This window comes from Carassius carassius, chromosome 31 (genome assembly GCF_963082965.1).
Source record: "Carassius carassius chromosome 31, fCarCar2.1, whole genome shotgun sequence".
Classification (NCBI taxonomy): Eukaryota; Metazoa; Chordata; class Actinopteri; order Cypriniformes; family Cyprinidae; genus Carassius; species Carassius carassius.
This window is the reverse complement of record NC_081785.1, coordinates 22,273,956-22,292,081: the sequence shown is the minus strand read 5'-3', so window position 1 is coordinate 22,292,081 and position 18,126 is coordinate 22,273,956. Positions and strand designations below refer to the sequence as shown.

General features: G+C 45.3%; 1 long non-coding RNA gene across 1 annotated transcript; it reads right to left on the bottom strand.

Annotated features, from left to right (window-relative positions):
• Positions 1-245: 245 nt before the first annotated feature.
• LOC132111789 (uncharacterized) lies at positions 246-1,851 on the bottom strand. The gene is made up of 3 exons (XR_009424853.1): positions 1,770-1,851; positions 818-1,350; positions 246-711 (listed from the first exon to the last, which is right to left on the bottom strand). It is a non-coding gene; the product is annotated as an uncharacterized LOC132111789 (long non-coding RNA).
• Positions 1,852-18,126: the final 16,275 nt, after the last annotated feature.

Sequence of the window (18,126 nt, the reverse complement as noted above, 5' to 3'; positions counted from 1 at the left end):
GAATCAGAATCAGAATGAGCTTTATTGCCAGGTATGTTCACACATACGAGGAATTTGTTTTCGTGACAGAGCTCCGCAGTGCAACATAACAGCGACAGAACAAAAAACACAATAAGGAATAAAAAATACAAAAAAATACAAATAGGTGGGTAAGGATTGACAATATACAAATTGACAATGTATGGCAGGTATATTAAAAAGAGCATTTATGTATGTAAAGAGAATGTATGTATGTAAAGAGCATTTATGTATGTAGTAACTACATAATATACATGTATAGGATCAAAGATAGTATATCCCACAACCAGCTTGATTCTCATGTATTTTCTCTCTGATCATTGTGGCTCAGGTTGAGGTTATTGCTCAGCTATCTGGCTAAGTTAAGGTACTGTGTAATGCTTGAAGCGCAGAAATAAATACCTGAGTCCTCCCCTACTACATTCTTGATCTCCAGCGAAGATTCTTTAATGTCAGGACGTTGCATTATATATTTTGTTTCTGTGAATGGGGAAACTGTTTCTTTATTGTCTTTTCCAACAGAAATAGCAACGAGGGACAGTTCACCTTGACTTCTCTGTCTGTACCAGAACATATAATAATAGGTGCCATCATCATGGTTGCATTTTAAAGTAACCTGTTTATCCCGTTGAGTAATCACTTGAGTTTTACTAACTTGATCATTCTGAGTGATGGTTATTCCTCCTAATGACTCTGTTGGGTAGAAAACTATTGATTATATCAATTCTCATAACAAAAAATAAGATTTCTTAATACATTTCTGAATAAATAATTTAAAAAAAAGTCTGGATAAACTTACTAATAGCTAGCAGCAAAATAAACCCCGAACACAAAAGTCCCATGACATTAAAGAGGAGAATCCACTTCTAGTGTACCTTTCCCCTTCTAGGTGTATTTTGACTATCCTATTTAATGTGTCTATGATCAAAGGAACAGGAAATGACATCATAAATGAGAGATGAAAGCACAGTGCAGTTTTAACGTTGTGGTTGTTGTTTAGCAGTGCAGCTGTAATATAATACTGTGTGCTCGTGGCACAATAATAGAGAGCCGAGTCTTCAGTCTCTAGTTTGTTAATCTGCAGCGTGGACATCTTTATTACAGGACGGGTTGCTTCATACTTAGATTCTTGAGTTTTAAATGGCGCTTCAATCTCTACCTGATTTTGGCCAATAGAAAATATCAATAAAGACAATCCCACACTCCCCTTTGTTTGCTTGTACCAGAACAATCTGTAGTGGTCAGAATTATCATGTTGACATGTCAATGTCACATTTGAACTGCTGTTGGCAAAGATTTCAGGCTCTTGGCGGATTTCTCCATTGGATTTATCTGGAAAACAGGACAGTTGAAAAAGATAAAGATAAACACCACTGTTATATTGTGGTTGGTTGCCCCTGTGGAAAAGGGGATTGAATGTGCATTTGCAGTGTATTTAAAATTTTAAAGGTATAATAAAAACAAAAATAAAAATGACTTGTAGATTATATAATATTAAGAAATAAAAGGCCACGTAAGTTGTAGTAATATCATCAATAGTAATAATAATTATATATATTACTGTAGTGTGTTGTTAAATTTTACATTTAAAGTTCATAACAAATGTTACAGTATTTTAATTTACCGTAATTGCTTCTCTGTATGTTTGGCAGTACAATTTAATTCTAAGTCAAAGATAATAAAAGTCAAGAAAATATAAATACATATATAAAAAGGTGGGGGTAAAATGTAATAAAATGCAAAAGCCTTACAGACAGTCAGCAGTAAAGTGAGTGCGAACCAGCTGAGCTCCATATTGTCGCATAAATGAACGAGGTGCCCTCAGCAATACTGTGACTGACTTCCTATACAGTTAGGGGTCTGCAGCATGAAAGATCATGTCAACTTCCTGTGAAAAGACAAGCACACACCCAACAACACATCTCTCCAGTGCTGACAAACTACTCATAATTTCTAGTAAAAAAGTTACAGTCAAGCTATATTTTAAAGTCAAGTTCTCACTATGAAAAAATCATTAATTATGACTTTTGCCTCAATAAACTCAATACAATTAGCTGTTTATTATAATTTAGTAAGTTACTTGTTAAGTTTAGGTGTTGGGTAAGATTAGGGATGTAGAATATGACTATGCCGTATATATGCTTTATAAGTAATAATGCGTAAAAATAAAGTGTTACCAAAGTGACAACAGGCTACAGTAGAATTACAATTACCCTACCCTTTTTTCAGAAAAGTACACTGAAACACTTACAACACTGCAAGTTACTATGAAAAAGTGGCTTATAATTGTAGCTAGGGTCTCAGTTAGTGTGATAGTATTAAATTTAAAGGATAGCTACATTTACAGTTAAAAACAGATGTAGATAAAAAGCAGGATTTAATAAAATATATTGCAAAATGGAAAATTATTTATTTACATAAAACATCCAACTGAACAGACTAACTGTTGTAAAAGGAATACAGATAAACAGTTTAGGCTCATCAGCCTTAGTAAGGGTTTGATTCAAAGTACAGTAGGATTTAACTCTGGACTGAGCTGCAGACTAATTAATAAAAAAAAGTGACTGAATAGAGGATTTGGATCAATTTTGAGGAATTTTGAAATAATTGTCACTGGAGACTCAAAAGTAGCTTGCTTCTGTCATGCCACATGCCAACATTCTTGAATAAAAAGCTAGTTAAAGCTTTATTAGCATTGTTACTTTTATTAAATAGCTCCACAACCCTGCAGCCAATGGGTTATAGAATGTTCAATGTCTTATAAGCACTGGAGGAACAACATCCCTTAACCAGGATAGCTTTAGTCTCACATAGACAGACATTCAGACTAATGGAGGAATGTCTGGACTCTACTGTAGCTTTCATTGGCCAGTGACTGCCCAAGAGGACGTCTGATGTAAAGCAACCAATCACAGTTTGCTCTGTTCTGCATCATGTTTAGGGATGAGAAAATGTAAAGTCAATGACGACGCTGCATTTCATTCAAGAACATTATGCAGGTTTACTGCAGCTATGACGCAACAATGGTTCTGTGAATTTCGCATACTTTTTAGTTTAGTTGATCTTGATAAGCACTCATTGTCACAATGGCCTTCTTCTTACATGTGTTTGGCATCACAACGGCTTTGTTTCCATGTGGACCATTAAAGAACATGACACAATGCTCCCAGAAATCCTGTAGAATACATCCAGTCAGATGATGACATTTTTTGTGCCATATGCATCAGACGTTTAGCCAGTGGCCTGTGGGGGCATGATGTTTGAGGCTGTGACAAGCATATCCTTACAGCAAAGTTTCTCTAACTCCAGGTGTCAGTTACATCACACTTATTGTTCGAGTGTGCACAGTTCTAGCTTCACTGTGCCCTGCAGCACAGTAATATGTACCACTGTCCTGTGCAGTGACTTTGGATACATTCAGGCTGAACCTGTCTCCATTTGTGTTTAGAATGGCTACATAGTTCTGTGTTGGTTTGTCATGCTCTCTTATAATGAAGTAAATAGGTTGTCCATAATTGTCTTGCTTGTACCAGTACATAGTATAGGTAGACATGCTAAATCCTGCTGCCATGCTACAGTCTAACGTCACTTCATCTCCTGGTAGCGCAGACATGAATCGTGTTGACTGAAGCACAATGTGAGCTGATGTCTGACCTACAGGAATAAAAATCAGTAGACAATCAAATAAGTCTGAAAAAGCACTTATTTTCAGTATAAGCAATTAAGTTATGTATAATCGACTAGCATGAGTTCAGCATGTTGTTTGCCTTGAATTAATAAAAAAGGGATTTGAAATTTGATCAATTCAGTTGTCCATACTGTGTAAATGTCCAAACTGCAAATATGAAACTCACTTTGACACACAATAAGGAGACATTTCAGGAGAAGTATTGAGATTCGACTGTTCTTCATATTCCAGATTGAGCCAGATCAAGTGGAGCGCTAAGTAGCAAAAAGTAGGCTAACAAGCTGACTCTAAGAGGAGGAGATGTGCTTTGTAGATGACGATTGATGGCTATGGTTCAAACAAACGTGAAGAAAAAAAAAACATTTCTGACATCATCACAAATGAATATCACAAGTACTGCATAAATTAAAATAATGTGCAAGATTTTGAATAGGATCGTAAAGGCAACTTCTGAATGTGTAAAGGTGTTTTCTGCATTTTTGTTTTACTTGCTATTTAAAATAATATACAGGTTCTCTGTGCACAGCATTTCATGCATACATTTAATCTAGACATCATAATAAATGGCATACTGCACAAATCTGATGTTATAAAGCATGTTGTTAATATTTGTGCAACATGGCAGGATAAATGACCTGACTTTTCCACTCAAATTTATAGTTCTCTTACGAGAGTTCTCTCGTATTGCGTCTTAGCTAAGACGCTACGGGAAAAGTCTCTTTTCACGAAATACTGAAGCAAAAAATTATCCTTAATTTTGAATTTTTGTAAAGCGCATTTGCAGCAGCACACAGCACAGCTCGGGGATGTTCATCCCTTAGTTGTGAGGTGACGGAGGTTCTCTCCTTCCTACAGGAGCTGTTGGATGAGGGCAGAGCCCCATCCACGCTCAAAGTTTATGTGGCGGCCATCGCAGTTTTTTCTGAAACAGCGCTCAGTCAGTCAATAGGAAGGAACGATTTGGTCATCCGCTTCCTTAGAGGAGCTAGGAGGCTGAATCCTCCCAGACCTCCGTCAGTCCCTGTATGGGACCTCGCGGCGGTTTTGGAGGCCACGAAGAGTCCCCCTTTTGAGCCTATCTAATCAGTTAGCCTCCAGCATCTGTCGTTCAAGACAGTATTCTTGTTGGCTCTCGCTTCAGTGAAGCGTGTGGGTGACCTGCACGTGCTCTCGGTGAGCCAGTCGTGCTTGGAGTTTGGGCCTAATGACTCAAGGGTCATACTCAAACCTAGGCACGGTTATGTGCCGAAGTCCCTCAACACGCCATTTCGGGCTAAGGTTATAGCCCTGTCTGCCCTGCCGGTGTCAGGAGAGGATGGAGACTCGAGTCTTCTTTGCCCTGTTAGGGTTTTAAGAGCTTATGTGTCTCGCTCTGCTGTCTTTCGACAGACTGAGCAGCTGTTTGTCTCGTTCAGTGGACGTTCCAAGGGAATGGCTGTTTCGACACAGACTCTATCCAGATGGATAGTTGACGCCATAGCGTTAGCTTACGCTTCCAGGGGCCTTCAGTGCCCACTGGGCATCAGAGCACACTCCACAAGGGGCGTCGCCTCGTCGTGGGCGTGGTCTACTGGGATCTCCTTGCAGGATTTATGTATGGCGGCAGGTTGGGCCTCGCCATCTACATTTATCAGGTTCTATAACCTGGAGGTTCCTGCCTTGCAAGCAAGGCTGCTGTCGGTATAGTCGAATCAGGGCCTTGATGGGAATTCTGAGTTCGTGAGCGTTATGCGCTGCCGACTGTTATATGGGCAGTATTGCGTAAGACCCGCATTGCCACATTGGTCAGGCCTTGCCTCGACTGTGTGATGTTGTATTGCCGCATCTACGGGTACTGCTAGATATGGGACGGAGGGCCCCCCCCCCCTTCCTGTCCTGGACTCTTTGTGAATCCTTCAGGTGACTGTGCACTGTAAATCCTGGGCGTTGCTTCAGGTTTATTGGTGTGTGATCCCTGCGCGCACGGCGTTTTACATGGGGTTCCCGTAGGGTCTTAGCTAAGACGCAGTACGAGAGAACTCTCGTAAGAGAACGTACTCGGTTACTAACGTAACCTCGGTTCTCTCTAGAAGAGGGAACGAGTACTGCGTTCTCTGCCGTGCGTACGATTCACTCTGGTTCGCTTCGGCGATGAAATAAATCAGGTGAGTCAGCCTTTTCGAGCTCCTTTTATAGGGTTGGGCCACACCCGTTTCGGCGGGAAGTGGCATGAAGGGCGCGAAGCTTTATTGGTCTGATATTGCATCAGCCTGCGCTCGATAGGCTGTGCACTTGCCGCAGAGCAGCCAATGAGCGAGCGAGCCGTCTCGCCTATGGCTGTGTGCTGCTGCAAATGCACTTTACAAAAATTCAAAATTAAGGATAATTTTTTGCTTCAGTATTTCGTGAAAAGAGACTTTTCCCGTAGCGTCTTCCCTCTTCTAGAGAGAACCGAGGTTACGTTAGTAACCGAGTACGATTTTTGTAAATACAAAGATGGTATTCTCATTCTAAAGACAATAAAAATATTATGAGGTATGTAATTATATAATTTTAGGATATACATCTCTTGTTATTGATGATGCGATTTTTCTTTAGGTGTATTATACAGGTGCATCTCAGTAAATTAGAATGCCGTGGAAAAGTTCATTTATTTCAGTAATTCAACTCAAATTGTGAAACTTGTGATTTAAACAAAGTCAGTGCACACAGACTGAAGTAGTTTAAGTCTTTGGTTCTTTTAATTGTGATGATTTTGGCCTTCAGCTGCATTGTTTGGTCTCTCGTTTCTCATTTTCCTCTTGACAATAGCCCATAGCTTCTCTCTGGGCTTCAGGTCTGGTGAGTTTGCTGGCCAGTCAAGCACACCAACATCATGGTCATCTAAACAACTTTTGGTGCTTTTGGCAATGTGCGCCAAATCCTGCTGGAAAATGAAATCAGCATCTTCAAAAGGCTGTTCAGCAGAAGGAAGCATGAAGTGCCCCAAAAACAGGTGCAGTGACTTTAGTTTTCACAAAACACCAACACCACCAGATGACATTGCAACCCAAATCATCACAGACTGTGGAAACTTAACACTGGACTTTAAACAACTTGGGCTATGAGCTTATCCACCCTTCCTCCAGACTCTAGGACCTTGGTTTCCAAATAAAATACAAAACTTGCTCTCATCTGCAAAGAGGACTTTGGACCACTGGGCAACAGTCCACTTCTTCTTCTCCTTAGCCCAGGTAAGACGCCTCAGATGTTGTCTGTGGTTCAGCAAATTCCTTGACCCCAGCCTCAGTCCATTTCTTGTGAAGTTCACTCAAATTCTTGCTGGCAATTTTGCTTGACAATCCTCATAAGGCTGCGGTTCTTTTGGTTGGTTGTGCATCTTTTTTCCACTCAACTTTCTGTAAATATACAGCACTCTGTGAACAGCCAGCTTCTTTGGCAATGAATGTTTGTAGCTTACCCTCCTTGTGAAGAGTGTCAGTGATTGTCTTCTGGACAACTGTCAGATCAGCAGTCTTCCCCATGATTGTGTAGCCCAGTGTACCAAACTGAGAGACCATTTTGAAGGCTCAGTAAACCTTTGCAGCTGTTTTGAGTTGATTAGCTGATTGGCATGTCATCATATTCTAATTTGTAATGTGACCCAAATTCATCACAATTAAAAGAACAAAAGACTTAATAAACTAATTCAGTCTGTGTGCACTGAATTTATTTAATACACAAGTTTCACAATTTGAGTTGAATTACTGAAATAAACTAACACTTCCATGATATTCTAATTTCTAGAGATGCACCTGTATATGGAATAAATGCATCAACAGGCTTCAGACATCAATGTCAAACACTGAACAGTTTGTACTATCTATATTGCGCTGGTGTATGAATAATATATATATGTGTGTGTGTGTGTGTATATATATATATATATATATATATATATATATAACCATTTGAAAATATCTGGATTTCCAAATGTATTATTCAGTAAATGTGGTCTGATCTTCATCTACTGCGAGTCACAATTATAGACAAACACAATTTCACTTAACTAATAGGACACAAACAGTTTTTTCTTTTAAAAATTTTATTGAAGACATTGTACTGTACCTTGCAAATAGTGTTCAGCACATATTTTAAAGGGCATGATTGCATTGCTACCTGATTTGCATAATTTCTTCGGTTAATCGGACAGGCATAATTCATTCTCAGTGAATACCCCATTGCTTTTTGTCTACAATTTTATTGTATTAATATTAATTAATTAAATCTAGAGTCATGCCTCTTCTCAGTTGTTTATACCATAACATGAAAACTAAGCTACTGTCATCATGTTTGCACTTGATCTGTGCCTCGCCACTTCAGTTGGCAATCAAGAGTGGAGTCTGCTCAAATTTCACACAGTTTGCAGTCCCTGTGGAGAAAATACTGGTAAAGTTAGAAAGCATTCTGAAAAGTATCTTTCAAAATTGATTAAATAGCATATTTAAGTCGCGTTATCATCATACCAAACATTAGTTCACACATCTCTGCTGCACTAAATGATATAGAATGAAAGAGATGCTTCAAGACATTAGAGAGGGAATACTGTAATATCCTGTATTGTAACTGTATTTGCCAGCATTTTTATACCAGAGTTACATGTCCCCCTGTTGGCTCTACAACCACCAGAGTTCTTTTTGTTTTTGGTATGCAAATCATTGATTGATTGATTGATTGATTTAAAGTATGCCATGATTGCACACTGAAAAAAGTTAAATGACTACTTGCACTAATGCAGTTATGTTTTTTTTTCTTTGTACATTTCATGCATATTTTAAAAAGTAAGATAAACACTGAGGTCCTTTGTCTAAGTAAAAATTAACTAGCCAAGTTTGATTTTAAGTGAAAATTCTACTTTCATATAGCTAAATGAGCTTTTGTTTATGGTGAAATGAAGTTGTAAAAATGTTAAGTTGTAAAAAATATATTGACGTATATTAAGTAACATTTTTGCTTTTGACTAATGAAAATATTTAAATTAAACACTGAAATGGGGGGGGGGGGGGTCACAGAGATTTTCCAATTTACTTTATTACATTATTTGTGATCTAAACAACAAGTGTATCTTCTAAAATTAATGTCTTTGCTTTTAATTAATACAACAAATAATAAATAATAGAATAAAAATGTGCTATATTAAATTATGTAGTGTGAATGTGAACTGATCAAATACTTGAACATTTGGATTTTGACATAATGGAATCCGTAGTTTGTTTGCTCTGGCTAAGAACACGCACATAAAGATTATGTCTTCGCTGCTTTAAAGGTGCAGACTTATTTAACATCCCAACATGTGCTGTTGTTTGATAGCAGCTTGCATCTCATTGGCCAAATAATCAAATATTGTGTTGGCAAACTAGGTATCTTTAAGTTAAAACAGTAAAGGAAAAAAAAAACTATTTAAAAAAATACTGGAATATCAAAGCAAAGATATGAAACCCATATGCCAATTTTTGGTTTCCTGTGTGCCTGAGTTTAAGTTAAGCAGTAATTTAAGTTTGTGGCACTGTGCATACTGACAGCACAGTAATAAACAGCAGAGTCTGATAGATTGAGATTAGAGATTTCCAGAGCTCCTTTCAGTGTACTTGTTTTCTTCAGTGTAAACCGGCCTTTAAATCCATCCTCATAGCTGGGTTCACTCACACTGTAACCGATTAGAACCATGGCTGTATCCTTCTGCTGATACCATAGCATATTTATCATGGTATTATCATCATGTGTGCATGTCATCTCTGTTTTATCATTTTGATTTGCAAATAAGGATCTAATGTTCTGTTGAACATGCACACATTTTGCCGTCCCTGTGAAAATAGGCAGGCTTTAAGAAATATTCCAATTCATTAGGAAAAACATCTATTAAGTAATGATTCAAAAATTGTATTGCTATCTCAAGTGCATTCTTACCAATGTAAAAGAAGAAAAACAGGCACAGTTCATATGCAGCTCTAAACATCCTTCTAAGGGTTACGAAAACTGATCATGCACTGCAAAGATAATATGACAAGAGAGCAGGCAGAAAACTATAGCAGACAGCGAGAGGCAAGTCTGCACATTAAAATAGTCACATCTCCCCCTATTGACTGTATCACATCAACAAGACCTTGATGCAAAGATGTTGGTTGTTTTTTTGTTTTTTTTTGAAGGGAGGAGTAAAATGTCAATAATTTGCATGTGCAAGTTCTTTGTTCTACTGGCTTGCCTTTAAAGATATGGCTTCATTTATTTGTGGTTGAGGCAGATGTGATACCAGCTGCTAATCAAAAAGTTTTTGTTGTATAATTTATAGGTGTTTATTCACTGTGTAAATGTCACACCCAGGGGCTGGCTATGCTTTAACTAAGCCACACCCCTTCTCAACTTCCACCTCGAGGAGGTCCCCAAACCCGACCCAATGGCCAAACAACACGAGAACAAGTAAGTGATAAAACAATCTTTATTTAAATATTTAAAAATAGCTTAGGGAATAGGGAAAGGGCAATTAAAACTAAACTCTGACTCGGCCCTCCAGATGGGCTATGGCCGGGAAGAGGTCAGGGAGCAAGGGGGCCACGGGGATCCGGGGCGTGGGGCTCGGGCCCCGGCCTGAGTCTTAGGTATCCGTAGCGCCCTCCTTCTTCCTCCTCTTCGCTGAATACAGCTCACGGTAAGTACTGGTTCACACAGTTCGTTCTCGAGGTGCCCACTCTCTTTCTCTTCCTCCACAGGCAACGGCTCTTCGCTGATTACAGCTCACAGTAAGTACTGATTCACCCAGTTCGTTCCTTGGGTGCTCACGCTCTTTCTCTTTCTCCACAGGCAACGGCTGGGACACACAGGCACAGTTAGTTCAGCTTGGTTTTGCTCTCACCTCTTCGCTGATTACAGCTCACAGTAAGTACTGGTTCACACAGTTCGTTCCTTGGGTGCTCACTCGCTTTCTCTTTCTCCACAGGCAGCGGCTGGGACACACAGGCACAGTTAGTTCAGCTTGGTTTTGCTCTCACCTCCTCGCTGATTACAGCTCACAGTAAGTACTGGTTCACACAGTTCGTTCCTTGGGTGCTCACTCGCTTTCTCTTTCTCCACAGGCAGCGGCGTAAGTACAGGTTTCCTCAGTCTCTCCTCGTGTTACCCACTCTCTCTCCTTTTCTCTCCACAGGTATCAACTTGGGCACAATAGCACAGTTAGTTTGCTTCGAATGGCTCTCACCTCTGGGCTGGACACAGCGTACTGTAAGTACAGGGTTCGCTCTATTCCTCCTCGTGTTATTCACTCTCTCTCTCCTTTTCTCTCCACAGGTATCAACTTGGGCACAATAGCACAGTTAGTTTGCTTTGAATGGCTCTCACCTCTGGGCTGGACACAGCGTACTGTAAGTACAGGGTTCGCTCTATTCCTCCTCGTGTTATTCACTCTCTCTCTCCTTTTCTCTCCACAGGTATCAACTTGGGCACAATAGCACAGTTAGTTTGCTTTGAATGGCTCTCACCTCTGGGCTGGACACAGCGTACTGTAAGTACAGGGTTCGCTCTATTCCTCCTCGTGTTATTCACCTCTCTCTCCTTTTCTCTCCACAGATATCAACTTGGGCACAATAGCACCGTTAGTTTGCTTTGAATGGCTCTCACCTCTGGGCTGAACACAGCGTACTGTAAGTACAGGTTTCCTCTGTTTCTCCTTGTGTTACTCACTCTCTTTCCTTTCCTCTCCACAGGTATCAACTTGGGCACAATAGCACAGTTAGTTCAGCTTGGTTTTGCTCTCACCTCTTCGCTGATTACAGCTCACAGTAAGTACTGGTTCGCTCTATTCCTCCTCGTGTTATTCACCTCTCTCTCCTTTTCTCTCCACAGATATCAACTTGGGCACAATAGCACCGTTAGTTTGCTTTGAATGGCTCTCACCTCTGGGCTGGACACAGCGTACTGTAAGTACAGGGTTCGCTCTATTCCTCCTCGTGTTATTCACTCTCTCTCTCCTTTTCTCTCCACAGGTATCAACTTGGGCACAATAGCACAGTTAGTTTGCTTTGAATGGCTCTCACCTCTGGGCTGGACACAGCGTACTGTAAGTACAGGGTTCGCTCTATTCCTCCTCGTGTTATTCACTCTCTCTCTCCTTTTCTCTCCACAGGTATCAACTTGGGCACAATAGCACAGTTAGTTTGCTTTGAATGGCTCTCACCTCTGGGCTGGACACAGCGTACTGTAAGTACAGGGTTCGCTCTATTCCTCCTCGTGTTATTCACTCTCTCTCTCCTTTTCTCTCCACAGGTATCAACTTGGGCACAATAGCACAGTTAGTTTGCTTTGAATGGCTCTCACCTCTGGGCTGGACACAGCGTACTGTAAGTACAGGGTTCGCTCTATTCCTCCTCGTGTTATTCACTCTCTCTCTCCTTTTCTCTCCACAGGTATCAACTTGGGCACAATAGCACAGTTAGTTTGCTTTGAATGGCTCTCACCTCTGGGCTGGACACAGCGTACCGTGCTATCTCCGGAGATCTGAAGCACGCTCACAACATATACTGTACTGAACTAGGCTAGGGCCAGCAATCTCCTTGTCCTCCCACGCCGAAGTGCGTGAAGGCGGGGGTTTATCTGACAGGACACACGGCAATACACAGCAGCCCACAGCAATATACAACACCACGTCAAAATTATAGGTTTTCACAGCACGAAGACTCACCCACCACACTCAGTGTACGGAAAGGACACCCGTCTTCCTTCACTTCGCTTGGTTCGGATCTGGCGATGGAATATGCGGCCTAGCTAGTGATGTCGTCGTTGCGACTACTTCAATAAGTATTCCTTCGGCTCTCCCACCACACTATATTAGGGGTAGGGCCACCCTCCTCCTCCTGGAGAGATCTACACAACGCCAGGTCAATATACAGGGCACTTTCGACTGGCTCTTAGTACTCACATCAATGCCACTTCCAATCCCCTTTTTCACGTCGTCTCAGTTCGCCGTATAATCTGTTCACTTCTCGACCTTTAAGGTTCGCGATGTCTTCACAATCATACAATTCCAGCCTGAGGGAGAGAGAGAGTTAGACAGCTACCAGCAGCGTACCAAGACGGGCACAACCCAGTGCTTCACACACACCAAAGAGAGCTCCCCAGACTGTGAAATAACTTGGCCTTAAGTACTGCCTTGTCCAGCGTATCCTCCAATCACCAACCGCTGTCCCTAACTAGGCACAGGTGCATCGAATTCCCTGATTTTCCTTCTTACGGCGCTACCGGAAGTTCCGGTGTTCTGTTTTTCCGGTCCGGGCGGAAACACTTCCGGGCGGAACCAAACTTCCCGAATTTTGGTTCCGCCCCTAAAGATCGTCACCTTGTGACATCCTCCCCCGCCAATCCGTTCTAGTCCCTAGAACGTCCTCGGGCTGTCCACTCCCCATAGCGGGCAGGGGGTCGGCCTCGGTTCTCTCGCTGGGATCGTCTCACTGGTGAATCGGGCTCAGCTTGTTCAGGGGCTGCTTCTGGTTCTCTCGGGGCGATCGGGGGTGGTGCCACCACGGGTCTCCCTGGTACCACAGCCCAACCTTCAATCCAGGGGGCCGCTGGTACAGGTTCCGTGGGGACTTCTTCCACGGCTTCAGGGTAGTTAGGGCATGGGCGAATCATGTTCCGGTGCACCACACGGTCGGGGCCTGACTTCCCTTCTGGCCGGATGGTATAGACCGGCTGCCCCGGCCTCTGCTGCCGGCAGACTACATAAGGGGTGGCCTCCCAACGGTCACTCAGTTTCCCCTTCCCCTGCCGCCGATTATCTCTCACCAACACCCTCTCTCCTGGCAGTAGAGGGGCTTCTCTAGCAGTCCGATCATACAACCGCTTACTTTTCTCTCCTGCCGTCTGTATCCTTTTCGACACCTGCTCGTAGGCGAAATGCAAGCGCTGGTGATGGCGCCCCACCCACTCCGTTACACTTGCTTCCTCTTGGTCGGCTATCACTCCTAGGACCAGGTCAGTAGGCATTCGTATGTGTCTGCCAAACATCAGGTAAGTGGGAGCGTAACCCGTAGTACTATGTATACTGTTGTTATAGGCCTGTAGGAGGTTTGGCAAGGCACTCACCCAATCGTCCTGCCGTTGTTGGTCCAAGGTCCCCAGCAGCCCCAATAGGGTCTGATTGAATCTCTCACAGCCGCCGTTCCCCTGAGGATGATACGAAGTGGTGTGAGTTTTCGTGCAACCGTACAACTGGCATAGTTCTCTAATTACCCTGGACTCAAAGTTGGCTCCTTGATCGGAGTGCAGAAACTCCGGGCATCCGAACGTCTGGAAGACGGCCCGCCATAAAACTGTAGCGGTGGTGGTTGCAGTCTGGTCGAGGGTGGGGATAGCCCAAGCGTACTTTGTGAACAAATCCGTTATTACCAAGATGTTCTGGTAGCGATCTCGTGGTCGGCCCAGTGTCAAGAAGTCCATAGCCATGATATGAAGGGGGGCCTTCGCATGGATGGGTACCATTGGCGCTCGGACCTCCCGTCTGGACTTAAACAATATGCATCTCGGGCAAGCTTGAATTAGGGCGTGCACCGATGCCTCTAGCCCGGGCCAAAAGAAGAATCTCCTAAGCAGGGACACGGTCCTCTCCTGTCCCTGATGCCCCAACTGGTTGTGGTACGCCGAAACTAAAGCCGTTACCTCATCTGCGGGTACCACGATCTGGCGTACTTCTTCGCCCAACTTCGGGTCACTGACCCTTCTGCACAAAACGCCATCTCTCAGCTCCAGCCTGTCCCATTGCCCCAGCAGCCTCCTCCCAGTATCCGTCTGGGCTAACCTCTCCGCTGGCGTCAGCCGTCGGCCCTGTTCCAGCCATTCTCTTACCAGCCGCACATCTTGATCCCTGGCCTGTCTCTCCCTCCACCGACGGGGATCCCATCCCCAGTTCTCAGGCACGGCCTCTTGTCTGCTGCCTGGTGCCTCTACTGCTCCTACCATATAGCCCTCCTCCGGGCTGGCCCCTCCGGGGCTTTCCGCTTCGGGCAGCCTTGAGAGGGCGTCCGCGTTCGTGTGTTCACGCCCTGGTCGGTACTGTAGTTGATAGTCAAAGTTGGCCAGTTGGGCCACCCACCGCTGCTCCACGGCTCCCAGCTTCGCCGTCTGTAAGTGTACCAATGGGTTATTGTCTGTAATGATCGTCACCTTGGCACCCCAGAGGTAGTCTTTAAATTTCTCACTTAGGGCCCACTTCAACGCCAGCAGCTCCAATTTGAAAGAACTATAGTTCGCATCGTTCCTCTCGGCTGGGTGGAGGCTCCGGCTGGCGTACGCGATGACCCTCTCAACTCCGTCCTGCCGTTGAGCCAACACCGCTCCCAGCCCGAGATTGCTGGCATCTGTATACAAAAGGAATGGTTTTGTGAAATCTGCGTATGCCAAGATAGGGGCCTGTAGCAGCTCCTGCTTCAATGTCTGGAACGCCGACTCACAATTTGCATCCCAGTCTACGTTGGGCGACCCCCGGCCCCGGTTACGACCTGTGCCAACCAGCAACTGATTAAGGGGTTTAGCAATTTTTGAAAAGTCCTTTATGAAACGCCTATAGTATCCCACAAATCCTAAAAAGGATCGCACTTGCCTCACTGTCCTCGGGGCCTTCCAGTCCTTCACGGCCGATACCTTTCCAGGATCTACGGACACTCCAGCCGCACTGACCACGTGGCCCAGAAAGTTGACTTCTCTCCGTAGTAAGTGACACTTATTGGGCTGTAGTTTCAATCCGTACTTCTCCATGGCCCGAAAGACTTCCTCGAGGTGCCTCAGGTGTGAATCAAAATCTGGGGAGTAGACAATCACATCATCCAGGTAAACTAATACTGACTCCATTAACTGACCTCCCAAGCACCGCTGCATCAGCCGCTGGAAGGTGGCCGGAGCGTTACAGAGCCCGAAAGGCATCCGGTCCCATTCAAATAGTCCAAACGGGGTTGTAAAGGCAGTCTTCTCCCGGTCTGCTTCGGCCACCTGCACCTGCCAGTAGCCACTGGCCAAATCTAGGGTAGAGTACCATGCCGACTGCGTGAGGCTGGCAAGCGAATCTTCGATCCGTGGCAAGGGGAAAGCGTCTTTCTTAGTCACGAGGTTCAGCTTACGGTAGTCCACGCAGAATCTCCAAGCCCCCGTCTTCTTTTGCACCAGCACTATGGGGGCCGCCCACGGGCTGCTGCTTTCCCTAACAACTCCTTGCTTCAGCATGCCTTGCAGGAGTGTACGTACCTCGGTATACAAAGTGGGCGGAATTGGGCGATACCTCTCCCGGCTGGGCCCTGCATCCCCGGTAGGTATATGATGTTGTACCACCTGGGTGCATCCGTAGTCTTCATCGTGGGTGGCGAACACATGCTGCCATCTCCGAAGGAGGGCCTGTAACTTCTGTGTCTGTGCCTGCTCTAAATCCTCCCCTTGTAACGACTCACCCGCCAGGTGGCTCGGCACACTCCTCTCCATACCACCCCATGGGGTGTCTACTTGTGTCAGGGCCACCTCGATGACAGTGGGGCACACCTGACGAAAACTAATATCCCTCTCTTCCCTTACTTGGTGGGATGTAACCGTTGTCAGACGGGCTAATCGTTGGTGCCGATGTAGTTGCACCGCGTATGGATGTACATTCCGTATCCTCACGGGGACTCTCCCCCGCCGGACCGTCGATAGTCCTCGTGCCACTTCCACTTGTGGACAATCCACATGGGGCTCCACCAGCACCCACTCTTCTGGGCCCGCTCTTCGGGGCGGTACTCGCGCCCACACAACAGCCTCACTTTTTGCGGGGACAGACAAAGCAAAACGACACATCACTCTTCCTACCTCTTCCTGTTCCCTGCGGACTTGGCTCATTTGCACCCTTCGACAGTCAGCTACCACACACTCCCACTTGGGCCTCTCTGCAGGTGGTATCTTCGATACGGGCCTAGCCCGAAATAGCTCTTCCCAGCAATCAGCGAGGACATTCATGCCCAACAGGGCTCGATGTGCACCCAGACAATGGTCTTGCACGATAATCACACCTTTCTGGGGGACCATCACTCCGTGAACCTCTAGGTCCGTCAACCGGTAGCCAATATATGGGATGTCGAGGCCGTTTGCGCCCTTCAGAGTAAGCCAGGGGGCCTCCGCCCCTGGTGCCCCTTGTTTCCCAAACACTTCTTCGGATAAACTCTCAGCAAACAACGTCACTTGGGAGCCTGTGTCTACCAGGCATTGAATCTCCTTGCCGCACACTCTCACCTTCGCCACGGGGCTACGCCCAATCATCTGGCTCCTAGAGCCATATCCTCTTCCAGGGTCTTCTCGAGGGGTCCCGGCCACACGACCCACAGTGGCCGGCCGACCTAAAAACCCCCTTCTGACGCCCTGCGGGGCCCACACTGGCGGCTATAGTGACCTGGTTTGCCACAGCGGTTGCAGATGGGTCGCCCTTGCTCGTCCCATTCGAAACGGGGCCGGTTAAAGTGGTTCGGGCGCCTGAACGGCTCTCGGCCTCCCTCTGAGTACACTCGGTCTCGGGGCGCCGGCCGTGGTTCCTCCCGCGCCCGTCCTTGGCGCAATTCTCCTACGAGGGCTTTAGACAGTTCAGACATCTGATCGCGGACATCTTTCAAAAGTTCAGCCTTCAGTGCTTGCTTCCAGTCAGGGCCTCCGGGTTGTGCTGGTGCTACTTCACTGACAACCGCACACACTGGGGAACCACTCACCTCAGTCTCATCACCTTCCAGGGCCAGTGCCTCTTTCTTCAGATCTTCAAACGTAAGACCCGGGTCCCTTCGAAACTGGATACGTAGGCTCTGTCTCACCGGACCCTCCTTCAACCCCAGAAGAAACTGGTCCCGCAATAGAGTCTCTCCATCTCCCAACCCGTGGTCCCGACGGGTCTGTAGTCGGGCGAATTGCTCTCGCAACCTCAGGGCGAAAGCTCTAATCGGTTGGCGGGGGCCCTGCTTACAATTGAAGAACTGGGAGCGAAGGGCAGCTACGGGGGTGTGGTCACCATACTGTTCAGTGAGGAACTGGAACACGGTTTGGGCGTTGGCTCTAACGGCTTCGGGGGCGGCATGCACCTCTCGCCGCGCTTCTCCATCCAGGGAGTTTAACACAAATTGAAGCCGCTGGGCTGCACTAAGGCCCTGTAGGTCGGCCAGGTACTCTAGTTGAGCCTTCCATTCAGACAATCGTACCTCGGATTCTGTCCCCCCATATTTTTGAATCCAGGGGCTCCCCATAAAAACGGGCATGGCACGGGGTTGGGCTGAAAGCCCCGCGTTGTCGGTCATTGGACGACCTTGGTTACTCAACTCGAGGTGGAAATCCTGCCAACTACGCCAAATCTGTCACACCCAGGGGCTGGCTATGCTTTAACTAAGCCACACCCCTTCTCAACTTCCACCTCGAGGAGGTCC